Genomic DNA, 13197 nt, shown 5'->3' with positions numbered 1-13197 from the left:
GGTTAATTAATTTGCAAAGATTTCAAACAAAATTCTGTCATGTCATTATGGGGAATTGTTTGTAGAATTTTGAGGGAAAAAAAATAATTTAACCCATTTTGGAATAAGGCTGTAACATAACAAAATGTGGAAAAAGTAAAGCGATGTGACAACTTTCCGGATGCACTGTATGTTCATACTGTTTTCACATGGTACCTGTCCGCTGTGTACACTTGTTTTTTTCTTGATGAGAGCCTTGTTGGCTTTTAATTTGTACCTTTTAATGATCCACAATAACATTTTATTAAACAAAAAGACATGGTCACTAATTAGCAGCACCAGCAGCTGCAGGAGCCCAAGGTTTCCTAATACAAAGGACATTCCTCCATCCACGGTGTTTAGCATGACATTGTATTAACTTATGCTACTGGCATTGCGTTGTAGTTCTATTTTTCCAGCAGTCCTGTGACTCTCTCACATGAGTGCAGACAAGCCGATACACACCATCACATGGCCTGTAAAGTCACTTCAGGTTTAGAAAGTTCCGGGCGTCTTTGCAGACCACGCTGTCCAGCTGAAGACTGGAGTGTTTACTGTCAGCCTCTCTCCATGAGCAAAAGGCAGACAAAAACTAGTAGACCATACAGGGGTTGTGTCCCTGAGCATGTTACTTGTCTATAGGGCTGCCTGGAACTTCCCAACACAAGGCACCCAAGGGTGACAACTCTACCGCTGCATCGGAAGCTGGAGGGCAGTGTTGTCACCCAATAACAGGAACCTGGCAGGATCAACAGCTAAATACAACAGCTTCATCGAGACGAAAAAGATTAATTCCAACATACTTGAAAGAGAAAAAAGACATTTTTGGAAATTTGGGGATTTTTTTTTTTTTTTTTTTACATAACACTTTTAAGGCCGGTGTTCTGTCAGGTTAAGTTTCATATTCCCATCGCACACATTCATCGCACTTCATCACATGCCTGACGAAGGGGTCTTGCATGACTCTGAAACGTTGCACTCTCCTTGTGATCATGCAAGAAATTACAAATTTGGATGCTATCTGCATCGTTCCATGGTGTGCTGACAAATATTTTCACTGTCAGGTTATGTGACCCCTCAGATTTGGTAACCGAAGTGACGTTACCAACAAAATTTGCTTACTGTGCATACGCAATGCATTCCAACATGGCCACTACACGTTCCAATAGGTTGCCTAATCTGACAGAACACTGTAGTCTGAAGAAGACAGCGGACATCTTACTACACCCAGGTCTGTCTTTAATTTAACAGTCATTTTACCAATAAAGTTAATGTATATACATAAATATACTGTGTTGACATCTGTCATGGTTATTTGATGTTACATTTTCTAAGCCTAAAGTTTTAACGCTGAGCAGTGCAGGGTGTACCAACATGGCCTTCGCCACCTTCCTACTGCCGACGCCCAGTTTGTTTCAAAATTTGACATCAAATAACCATCACAGATGTCAGTGTACTATATTTATTTATATATGCTGACTTTATTGCAAAAATGACTCTTTAATTGAAAACATTGGTGGGTGTACTAGGATGTCCGCTACCTCCTTCTTCTGACTACAGTGTTCTGTCAGATTAGGCAACCTGGTAGCAAGTGAACACATAAGCAGATGACCGAATGTCACGTCCGTTACCAAACATCGGTTCACACTGCTGCGATGCGAGAACCCGTGTCTATAGAAAGTTAATGACACCCCCAGATCAGTTTGAATATCGCAGTGCAAACTGTCAATTCAGACAGGAATTGGATCGCATGGATGTGAACACCCATGCGATCCGATTCTGGTGCAGACAAAAAAAAAAGGTCCTGCACAATTTTGGTCCAAATGCGATGCAAATTCAGCCATACAATGTTTATGGCTGAATTTGCATCGCATGCGATTTGCACAGCAGTGTGGTGCGAATCACATGCGATGTCTGACGTCACAGCAGTGTGGACCGGCCCTTAGCCCACGTTCACCTTGGGCTGATTTAACATGTCAAATCGCATGCCAAATTGGTGGCCATTGCCGGCAATGGCACCGTCCAAATCGGTGCGGCACCGCACCGATTCCCAAAGATAATTCCTGTACTACTTTTGGCGACTTCGAGGGGCGATTTGAATCGACATCTGTGTATGAACCCGCACAGTTGTCTGTCAAATCGCCCCCGAAGTCGGACTGAATTGCCGGTTTGAAATCTTGCGAGTTCAGCTGAACACACACAATTTCTAACCCACATCAGTGTGAACCTGGGCTTAGGGTCCATTCACACAATCGGTCTGTTCAGATTTTCTGGGAGATCTAATCAGAAGCTCAATGTTAGTCTATGGTCAGGTGGATATAAATGGCCGTGCGTCTGTTTACATCTGATTACATCTGATTACTTCCAAACCCATCTAGGCCCAAAAAGTTGGAAAAGGTTTGCGTCCTTTTCTGTTTTTTTCAGACATAAACTTGATGGATTGGAGGTGACAGGATGCAAACAGGCGGCTGAAACAGTCGGCAGTCCATCCTCTGTTCAATCGCTCTCTGGTTGAGAACTGAAAATTGCTGTGTACTGTATATGGCCAGCCTGAGCACAGATACATCCAGATTGGCACAATAGAAATATGTACATCTCCTACCTGAGGGGCCGCTGGGGGAGAAGACAATCAATGGAATAGTCGGTGCTACTACAAAGACAGCTTTGGGTTCTGTGCCAAACAGTTTTCCCTCTACACTCTGACCTCAGGGGGTCACTCACTTTTGTTTTAATAAATACAAGGCATTCTCTGCTTGGACTTGGCTGAGATCATTACATCACCCACCTCATCCAATCACAGAATGCCTTGTACTCATTAACAAAAAAAAATACAAAGCTGGGTGGTTTACTAAGGCTTCTTTCATACAGGCAGCAGTGCTTACAACCATCTGAAAAGCGATCTGCCACCATAGTTCGCTTTTTAAGTTGGCCATACATGAATCAAAATTTGGCCAGTTCAGCAAGCACCGGCCAAATTTTAATCCATGTATGGGCAGGCTGGTTGTACAGAAGTCGATCTAATGATTGACTTCTGTACAACCAATCCATTGGATTTTCCCCGCTCGATCAGCATTGATCAGTGTATTCTGATGATGGGGAAGTCTCCCTGCTCTCAGAAAACAATAGCTCAGTAGGGAAGATTTCCTCATCCAGATCCAGTGTGTGGATGGGGGAATCAAGTCAATTTTTTTCATTCAACTTGCTCCATCTATGCACTGCTTTAGAGGGCAGTATAGCCGCTTGCAGACCTGTCGCAGTACATACTGTAGCGGGGCGGCTCCAACAGACATAACGATATGCCCATACATCGCTGCCTGTTTCCAGGTTCAGGCGCTTCCCCCCCCCCCCCCCGCCTACTCCTTTGTGGTTTGACACAGCTGGAGCTTGGCTCCATTCACACCAATGCGTTTTTTTCATGCTTTTTGCTTTTTCCAGACACGCAGGACATTCTTTTTAACATGGGTTTTGGAAAGCGTCAGGAAACACAAAAAGCACAGTAAAAAACACTTCAGAATCGCTCAAAAGCAAACTGCATAGACGTGAATGAAGCCTTAGTCAGCAGATCCTGGCCAATGATACACGGCCAGGACCTGCTAATCGGCTGTGTGCAATCACAGCCCAGATTCTTTTGCTGACAAACACAGGGCTCCACACAGAGGGAACAATCCCTTTGTTTCTTCTCCCTGCAAAGCAGAGAAAAGAAACAAATCGATGTGTAGTAAAAAGCAGCACACATTACACATTGTTAGGCACACAATTAACCCCTTGATCGACCCTTGATGTCAAACCCTTCCCTGCCAGTGTAATTAGTACAGTGACAATGCATATTATCACTGTATTAATGTCACTGAAGATGTCAGTGGCAGTGAGTCAGTTCCCACAAAGTGTCAGTTAGTGTCAGATTATCTGCTGCACTATCACAGTCCGACTATAATTCGCTGATTACCGTCCTTAGTAGTATAAAATAAATAAATAAAAATTCCAGTATATTTACCATAGTTTGTAGATGCTATAACTTTCACACAAACCAGTTAAAGGGTTTGTGAACCTATCTGTCTATGCCAGACCCTGTATTCTAGCCTGGCATAGCACGCTGTGTAAAGTATTTTTAAAAACATGCAGTGTAAATACAGATTTTCAGCTGTCTTCAGGCCGGTCACATCACTCACGGCCGCTTTCCAGTTCCGATGGAGGGCTTCTGTGGGAGGGGCCGTGATCTCCCTCTAACGTCAGCCAGGGAGATCAATGGCTGCTCGGCTCCTCCTGCAGAAGCTCTGTCTTGTAGCTGTAAAGTGGCCACGAGTCACGTGACCGGCCTGAAGACAGCTGAAAATCGGTATTTACACATTTAAAATGCTGCTTAATTTGCTTCAAGGGACCAGGATAAGATTTTTTGGGGTTAACAAACACTAATATACATTTATTGGGATTTGTGGACCCGGGTTCGTATAGACCCATATCATTGCTACAGAGCGATATTAAACTCCTGGCCAAAATCCTGGCACTTAGATTAAATGGGGTAATCACATCTGTTGTACACCCAGACCAGGCTGGGTTCATGCCCAACAAGTTAATGGCGGTGAACCTAAGGAGACTATTTCTGAATATGCAATCCCATGCAGACAACATAGGACAGAGGGCCCTGCTTTCACTGGACGCTATGAAGGCCTTCGATAGTGTGGAGTGGAAGTATCTGTGGGGGATCCTCCAGAAGTTTGGATTTGGGGAAACATACATTTCATGGGTCCAACTACTGTAGCTGCCCGCAGGCAGCCATTCGGGCGTCGGGTAGTATCTCATACTTTTGCTTTGGGTAGGGGCACAAGACAAGGGTGTCACCCTTGCTCCTTGCACTAGCCATTGAACCCCTGGCAACTAAAATCAGAGACCACCCAGGTATTGCTGGCTTCCGTTATGGAGACAGACAGGAAAAAGTAATTCTCTACGCAGATGACACAATGATTCTGCTTGGAGACGTTGAAGGTTCCCTTAACCACTTAAGCTCCGGACCATTTGGCTGGCCAAAGATCAGAGCACTTTTTGCGATTCGGCACTGCGTCGATTTAACTGACAATTGCGCACTCGTGCGACGTGGCTCTCAAACACAAAAAAAACGCATTATTTTTTACTTTTTGCTATAATAAATATCCCCAAAAAATATATAAAAAAAAAAACATTTTTTTTCCTCAGTTTAGGCCGATACGTATTCTTATACATATTTTTAGTAAAAAAAAAAAAAAAAATCGCAATAAGCGTATATTGATTGGTTTGCGCAAAAGTTATAGCATCTACAAAATAGGGGATAGTTTTATGGCATTTTTATTAATTTTTTTTTTTTTACTAGTAATGGCGGTGATCAGCGATTTTTATCATGACTAAGACATTATGGCAGACACGTCGGACAATTTTGACACACTTTTGGGACCATTCTCTTTAATACAGTGATCAGTGCGATTAAAAATGCATTGATTACTGTAAAAATGTCACTGGCAGTAAAGGGGTTAACACTAGGTGCAGTGAAGGGGTTAATGTGTGTCCTAGTTTGTGTTCTAACTGAAGGGGGATGGGGACTGTGCAGGGAAGCTAACAGATCGCTGTTCATACTCTGTATGAACAGACGATCTGTCAGTTCTTCCCCTCAGAGAACCGGAATCTGTGTTTACACACACAATTCCGGGTGCTCCATGTGCCCAAGCGATCGCGGGAGCCCGGCAGTGATCGAGACCACCGGGCACTCGCATCGGCTCGGGAGGCGATCACGCCCCCTAGAGGCCACAGGGCAAAGCGATGATACATAACATCGTTGCGCCCAGCCGTGCCATTCTGCCGCAGTGCAACTGCGGCGGCTGGTCGGCATGTGGTTAAGGAGACCATGTCTACCATAAAGGAATTTGGTACATATTCGGGGTTCAAGATCAACTGGACAAAGTCCTCCCTAATGCTGATTGATACGGGGGGTACGCCTTCCAACGCTAGCTCCATACCGCTGGCTACCTCCTTTAGGTACTTGGGAGTCCAGGTGATGCCCAGTATCTGTGATTATGGGAGGCTCCCCAATGCTGCAAAAATTCAGATTAAAATGTGGAATTCACTCTACCTGTTGGTAGCCGGTAGGGTGGATCTGATTAAAATGATTCTGATGCCCCAGCTTCTATACGTGTTACACAACTCACCGGTAGTGATCCCCCTTAAGACATTTAGAATAGTGAACTCCTTATTCCACACGCTAATATGGAAGAACCACCCCCCTAGAATTAAACTTGAACACCTCCAGCGCCCTAAGGAAGAGGGGGTTCTAGCCTTGCCAAACCCTTGGTTGTACTATCTAGCCGCACAATTACAGCACCTTATAGGAGTGATGAGTGGGAGTATGGAGCTGAGGGGCGCCGGGAGCAGCTCCTCAGAGACAGTGATGCTGCATACAGTAAAAGAAGAGTCTGTTCCAGTGGCCCTGGAAGCTCTATCCTTTGGTAAACCACATAAGATATACCTGACCTATAACCTTATTCAAAAAGTATGGAATAAAAAAACAGATATCTGCAGGGAGTGACTGGATACAAGGAATTTACCCCCCGATTTGGTCTAATGGTACCTACCTCAAAATTGCCAAACTGCAACACGGGGCCCTATGGAAGAGATACGGGGTAATATACATTAGACCTATTTTCCATACCGGAGTATTGTTGCAGGAGCTGTTTGGTTTGCCGTCCTCAATGTGCTTTTATTATATGCAACTAAGACATGCTGTGACAGCCCAGAGTAGTTCTTCTGCATGGTCCCCCTCCCCAACACCATCGTTTACCTTAATCAAAAGAGTCTCTACCACAAGGGGATTCATATCACAATGCTATAATATGTTATTACAGAATTTTCAGAAAAAACACCCACTGCGGATGCTGGAAAAATGGGAGGGAGATGTAGGTCAAATGGATGGGGACCAATGGGAGGAGACTCTCCAGGCAGTGCCAATCTGTTCTCTGAATGTCTCGCAGAGGTTAACGCAACTGTACATTATACTGAGGGTGTACTACACCCCCATAGAATGTATATTATGGGTCTCAGACCCACCCCGCTGTGCACTAGATGTAAACAAGACCATGGTGACCTGATCCATCTACTGTGGAGGTGCCCAAAATTACACTCATATTGGAAGGGAGTGGTGGACACCATACACAGGATATTTCAGATCTCTAGACCCAAAACCCTGTCTGCTCAATTTGCTGGAGGATTTTGAATGGGAGGAATGTACTAGAGTAGCAGTTATCATAACCCTATTACAGGCGCGTAAATTAATAATGATACATTGGAAGTCAGAGGACCCTCCTACGATTATGGAATGGATCACTGCAGTGGGGAATATGCTCCGTATGGAGAAAGTTATATACCAACATAGGGGATGCACCCAAAAGTTTGAAAAACTCTGGGGCCCTTGGCTTGATGTACCTGGGCTTGTTCCTGTGGATCTAGTTATGGGTAGATTACTAGGATTGAATGCCGGTTGACAATAATCGCAACCACATTGGATTGGGAAACATGGGTTATGATGTATAACAGGATTCCAGGAGAAAAAGACTTGGATGAAAGGGATAGCCTTGTATTGCACCATTCTAGAGATCTGGGTATGTTCAACTGGCTGTATGAATATGTTTGCTATACTCTGTAATTGACAAACTTGTGAAGTGTCAGTCTGTAAATATATGTTTGCTTTAATAAACTTTTTCTCTGCATAAAAAAAAAAAAAAAAAAAATAGTAGTGCAGTGCTGAATAGCAAAAAATGGCCAGGTCATGAAGGGGGTAAAAATATTTTGGAGCTGGATAGCAGCAATTGGCAGGCATTCAGGTGGTGATCCTGCGGACCAGTCTGAACACCTGTTTTGTTTTTTCAATCCCAGGGTAGGTTATGTAGTAAAAAAAAAAAAAAATTGCACTCAACTTGAGTGACCTGGAGGACCGTTACTATCCTTGTAGTAGTGACAACTACTACAGTGATTGTTGGCTTCCCCAGCGGTCTCTCAGGTAAGAGAGATGTTACTCACATTGTGCCAAGCTGGACCAATGTTTTTACACCGCGTGGGGGGCCATTTATTTATGTTTCCAGAGCAGGCAGTGTGAGGAATAGTGATGGCCTCGGGTGTGTTCAGACCGTCACTGCACACCGCCAATTAAGGATGAGCTCCGGCGTGTTCGCACACTCCACGTGCCGAGCCCACCAGGAAGTCGGCACTATGCTGCGCTAATCACAGGCAGTGAGACATTTTCCCGATGTGCGGCTGCAGAGATCGGGAATGTCTCACTGCCTGTGATTAGCGCAGCGCCGTGCTGTCTTCCTGGCGGGCTCGGCACGTGGAGTGTGCGAACACGCCGGAGCTCATCCTTACCGCCAATCATAGGCAGTGAGGCATTTCCCGACCGGCAACTTCACATATACACGCTGCCTCTGATTGGCGGTGTGCAGTGCTGGCTTCCTAGAGGGTTCGATCCGAACAGGCCTGAGCCCATCCCTAGTGAGGAAGCAACCCCATGCAGGTACGCATGGCCCTCACACAGGTGTACGCTGTACTATGTCCAAGTGAACCAGGCCTTAGCCCCATAGACTTTCAAATGGGAGTGCCTGAAGAACATATAACATTCATACACGCATTCTTCGTGTGTATTGGGGGCTCATTCACAGGGCGCAGATGCTTCAGGAGCAGCGTGCAGGCAGCCTGTGGATGTCAATAGAGACGCAGCGGCTGGTGGCCTCCCCCGTACATCCAAGTCTGACAGGGGCGGGTCTACACTGAGTGCATCCAGGGCCATGCACCTGTCCCTGTCATGGCAGGGGAGGCCATACAGCCACTGCATCCCCATTGAAAGAAACAGGCAGCTGCATGCTGCTCGGGAAGTATCTGCGCCCTGTAAACGAGCCTTAAAATACAGGAAGAAGACATGTTTAATCCGTTCTTCAGGCACTCCCACTGGAAAGTCTTTGGGGCTAAGGCCTTGTTTACTTGGACGTAGTACAGCATACACCTGTGTGAGGGCCGTGTGTACCTGCATGGGGATGCATCCTCACACTGCCTGCAAGCTGTTACAGACGTATCTGTACCCTGTGAATGAGCCCCCCGTACACAGGAAGAAGACATGTTTATGTGTTCTTCAGGCACTCCTATTGGAAAGTCTTTGGGGCTAAGGCCTTGTTCACTTGGACGTAGTACAGCGTACACCTGTGTGAGGGTCGTGTGTACCTGCATGGGGATTAGGGTTGCCACCTCATCCCTATGCATTTTTTAATGCATTTTCAGTTTTGCAGAAACAGACTACAGTCATTTAATATGGTTTCCTATGGATGTAGTTCACATCTGTGCATTTTATGGAAAGGGCCAGGGATTTTTTTCTGTTTTTTTAGTTCCATAGACTTCAATGGTTTTAAGATGTGTATTGAAAGATCGCAAAATGCACCTGCACAAGTGTGAATCAGGCCTTAAACCCGAAAACATATGAATTACAAAGGTTCTGAGGCTAATTTAATGCAGAGAAGGCACCGAGTGAGTTTAACCGGTTCAATACCGGGCATTTTCACCCCCTTCCTTCCCAGACCAATTTTTAGTTTTCAGCGCTGTCGCACTTTAAATGACAATTGCGCGGTCGTGCGGCGTTGTACCCAAACAAAGCTGACGTCCTTTTTTTCCCCACAAATAGAGCTTTCTTTTGGCGGTATTTGATCACCTCTGCGTTTTTTATTTTTTGCGCTATAAACAAAAGAAGAGCGACAATTTTGAAAAAAAACACAATATTTTTTACTTTTTGCTATAATAAATATCCCAATTTTTTTTTTTAAAAAAACTAATTTTTTCCTCAGTTTCGGCCGATACATATTCTTCTACATATTTTTGGTAAAAAAAAAAAAAAAAAAAAATCGCAATAAGCGTATATTGATTGGTTTGCGCAAAAGTTATAGCGTCTACAAAACACGGGATAGATTTATGGCATTTTTTTAAAAAAATTATTTATTTTTTTTTACTAGTAATAGCGGCGATCGCGATTTTTTTTCGTGACTGCGACATTATGGCGGACACATCGGACACTTTTGACACATTTTTGGGACCATTCAGATTTATACAGCGATCAATGCTATAAAATTGCATTGATTACTGTGTAAATGTGACGGGCAGTGAAGGGGTTAACCACTAGGGGGACACAAGGGGTTAAATATGTTTCCTAGGGAGTGATTCTAACTGTAGGGGGCGGGGACGTACAAGGGGAAGAGACCGATCGGTGTTCCGCTGTACTGGGAACACAGATCGCTCTCCTCTCACCTGACAGGACATGGATCTGTGTGTTTACACACACAGATCCACGGTCCGGCCCGATTAACGGCAATCGCGGGTGGCCGGCGGACATCACGGCCGCCGGGCACACGCACCGGGTCCCGTGCAACGCGGCGGGCGCGCGCGCCCCCCTAGACGGCCGGAAACCCGAGGCCGTCCTATGACGTCCACCCAGGATGGGAGATCCTATCTGTGGACGTCATATGACTATATGTGGGTAGGGAAGTGGTTAATTACCACCTTAATTAAGCCACAGAACCTGTGTAATTAATATGTGTTCGGTTTTAAAGGGATGAGGTGGCAATCCTAATGGGGATGCTTCCTCACACTGCTCCGGAAGCATCTGCACCCTGTAAACCAGCCCCCAATACACAGGAAGAAGACATGTTTGTGTGTTCTTCAGGTACTCCCATTTGAAAGTCTCTGGGGCTGAAGCAGTGGCGGCCCCGGGCGCCGCCCCCTCTCTCTCCACTCCACCCCCCTATATGTAATGAATCTTTCCATGGCCGCCCCCTATTCATGTGTCCAGCCCCTTTTAGGGCACCGGGTGCATGAATTACAGTGGCGGGGGGGTTTTGTTTTTTTTTTTAAGCACCTGAGGCTCTAATAGGCTACAAAATCGTGTGGACTCGGGTCACAGAGGAAGTGTCCGGAGCCCACCCAGGTGTGTTACAACAGCAAATTAATATTCGCTGCTGAAACGCTGATCCTCAATCTGGCCAATCAGAAGTGGGTGTGAGACCTGTTTTCTGATTGGGGGAAAAGAGAAGACTCCCGATTGGCCGCCGAGGAGGAGGGAGGAAACACAAGCTGCCGCAATGAACAGGAGGCCGCCGCTGGTGATGGGATAAGTGCTAAGGACCGACGGGGGGCATACTATTTGTTGCGCCCCCCCCCCAAAAAAAAATAAAAAATTTCACTGGCCAGCATTGGGCTAAGGCCTTGTTCACTTGGACGTAGTCCAGCGTACACCTGTGTGAGGGCCGTGTGTACCTGCGTGGGGATGCTTCCTCACACTGCACCTTGTGAATGAGCCCCCCGTACACAGGAAGAAGACATGTTTAGGTGTTCTTCAGGCACTCCTATTGGAAAGTCTATGGGGTAAGGCTGTACTCACACATGGGAACGTTGTGTTTTCTATGTACTTTTTTTGACACGACATGTAGGGCGGCCATTCGTTTGAATACTCCGCCCTACACTCCAAAAACGCACCAAAGTAGCTCCTGTACCTTTTTTTTTTTTTTTTTTTTTTGGAGCTGATTTTGGCACGTTTTTGGACAGCGTCTTTTTTTTTTTTTTTTTTTTTTTGTGCATTTTTCCTTACGTTTTGTCTCACAACAAAATGCCTGGTTTTTAGCGTGTGCCGTTAGAATGAATGGCACCCCAACGCGCATGGTGTGTGTTTTTCTGCGTTTTTAGCACACATTTCCTCTGCGCTCAGGTGTGACTGAAGCCTCGCGGACATAGCACAGCGTACGAGGCTTGTGCACACGTGAGGACACACATGAGAACACACATGGGGACACACATGAGGACACACGGGCGTTCCGTGTTCTGCGCAGACAACGCACATTTGGCGTTGTGCAGTCGCTGCGTCCAAACTGCCACAAATGAGACGACCTGTGCGGACAAACATGACCTGGTCCGGTGTACACTTGTGTGAATGAGGCCTAAGAACACCCTTCTCTCTTCATTTACTACAAGTCTGAGGAAATCTCCCCCCATCATCATCATCACCGGCGGTGTGAATGAGACTCACAGCCCGGAACTGAACACATCTCCCCATTATATACAAACACTTCCCTGTACTACACCCCCCCCCCCCCCTACAATCCGTACAACCCCCCACCTCCCCTCCCCCGCCCCACACCCGCCGGACACTCACCGTGATCCGAGCCCGTTAGGTAAACAATCATCTTCCAGCGGACGGAGGAGGGTGGGGCCGGGCCGGCTCTGGAGCTCCGGGGCTGAGGATGAAGTCACAGCCCGAGGAGGAGGAGGAGGCGTCCGCTACAGGGAGATCTCCGAGCTTCCGCCACCTTCATCACCATCACCGGGGCCCCGGGAGACCGGAGATCACCCGGCTACATGGAGGAGGAGGAGACCGCCAACACACCCGACAGTCCTACTCACTTCTATATCATATACTGTGATCTCTATGGTACAATATACTGTGATCTCTATAGAAGAGGCATAGCATGATCTCTATGGTACAATATACAGTGATCTCTATAGAAGAGGCATAACATGATCTCTATGGTACAATATACTGTGATCTCTATAGGAGAGGCAGAGTATGATCTCTATGGTACAATACACTGTGATCTCTATAGGAGAGGCACAGCATGATCTCTATGGTACAATATACTGTGATCTCTATAGGAGAGGCAGAGTATGATCTCTATGGTACAATACACTGTGATCTCTATAGGAGAGGCAGAGTATGATCTCTATGGTACAATATACTGTGATCTCTATGATACAATACAGTGTGATCTCTATAGGAGAGGCAGAGTATGATCTCTATGGTACAATACACTGTGATCTCTATAGGAGAGGCACAGCATGATCTCTATGGTACAATATACTGTGATCTCTATAGGAGAGGCAGAGTATGATCTCTATGGTACAATACACTGTGATCTCTATAGGAGAGGCAGAGTATGATCTCTATGGTACAATATACTGTGATCTCTATGATACAATACAGTGTGATCTCTATAGGAGAGGCAGAGTATGATCTCTATGGTACAATATACTATGATCACTATTATACAATACAGTGTGATCTCTATGGCCCCTTTCACACGGGCTGTCCAATCAGGTCCTCCTGTCAGTTTTTCTGGCACACCTGATTGGACCCTCCAG

At 45.8% G+C, this 13197-nt stretch overlaps 1 protein-coding gene across 1 annotated transcript in view; it reads right to left on the bottom strand.

Annotated features, from left to right (window-relative positions):
- Positions 1-12573, bottom strand: part of ATP8B4 (ATPase phospholipid transporting 8B4 (putative)) — a 576024-nt gene extending 563451 nt beyond the window's left edge. The window contains exon 1 of the mRNA XM_073618636.1: positions 12215-12573. The gene's annotated coding sequence lies outside the window, so the exon portion shown is untranslated. The remainder of the gene's footprint in view (positions 1-12214) is intronic.
- Between the last annotated feature and the right edge of the window lie 624 nt (positions 12574-13197).

Source organism: Aquarana catesbeiana, linkage group LG03 (assembly GCF_042186555.1).
Source record: "Aquarana catesbeiana isolate 2022-GZ linkage group LG03, ASM4218655v1, whole genome shotgun sequence".
Classification (NCBI taxonomy): Eukaryota; Metazoa; Chordata; class Amphibia; order Anura; family Ranidae; genus Aquarana; species Aquarana catesbeiana.
Note: the sequence above shows the minus strand (reverse complement) of the source record. Positions and strands in the feature narration are given on the sequence as shown.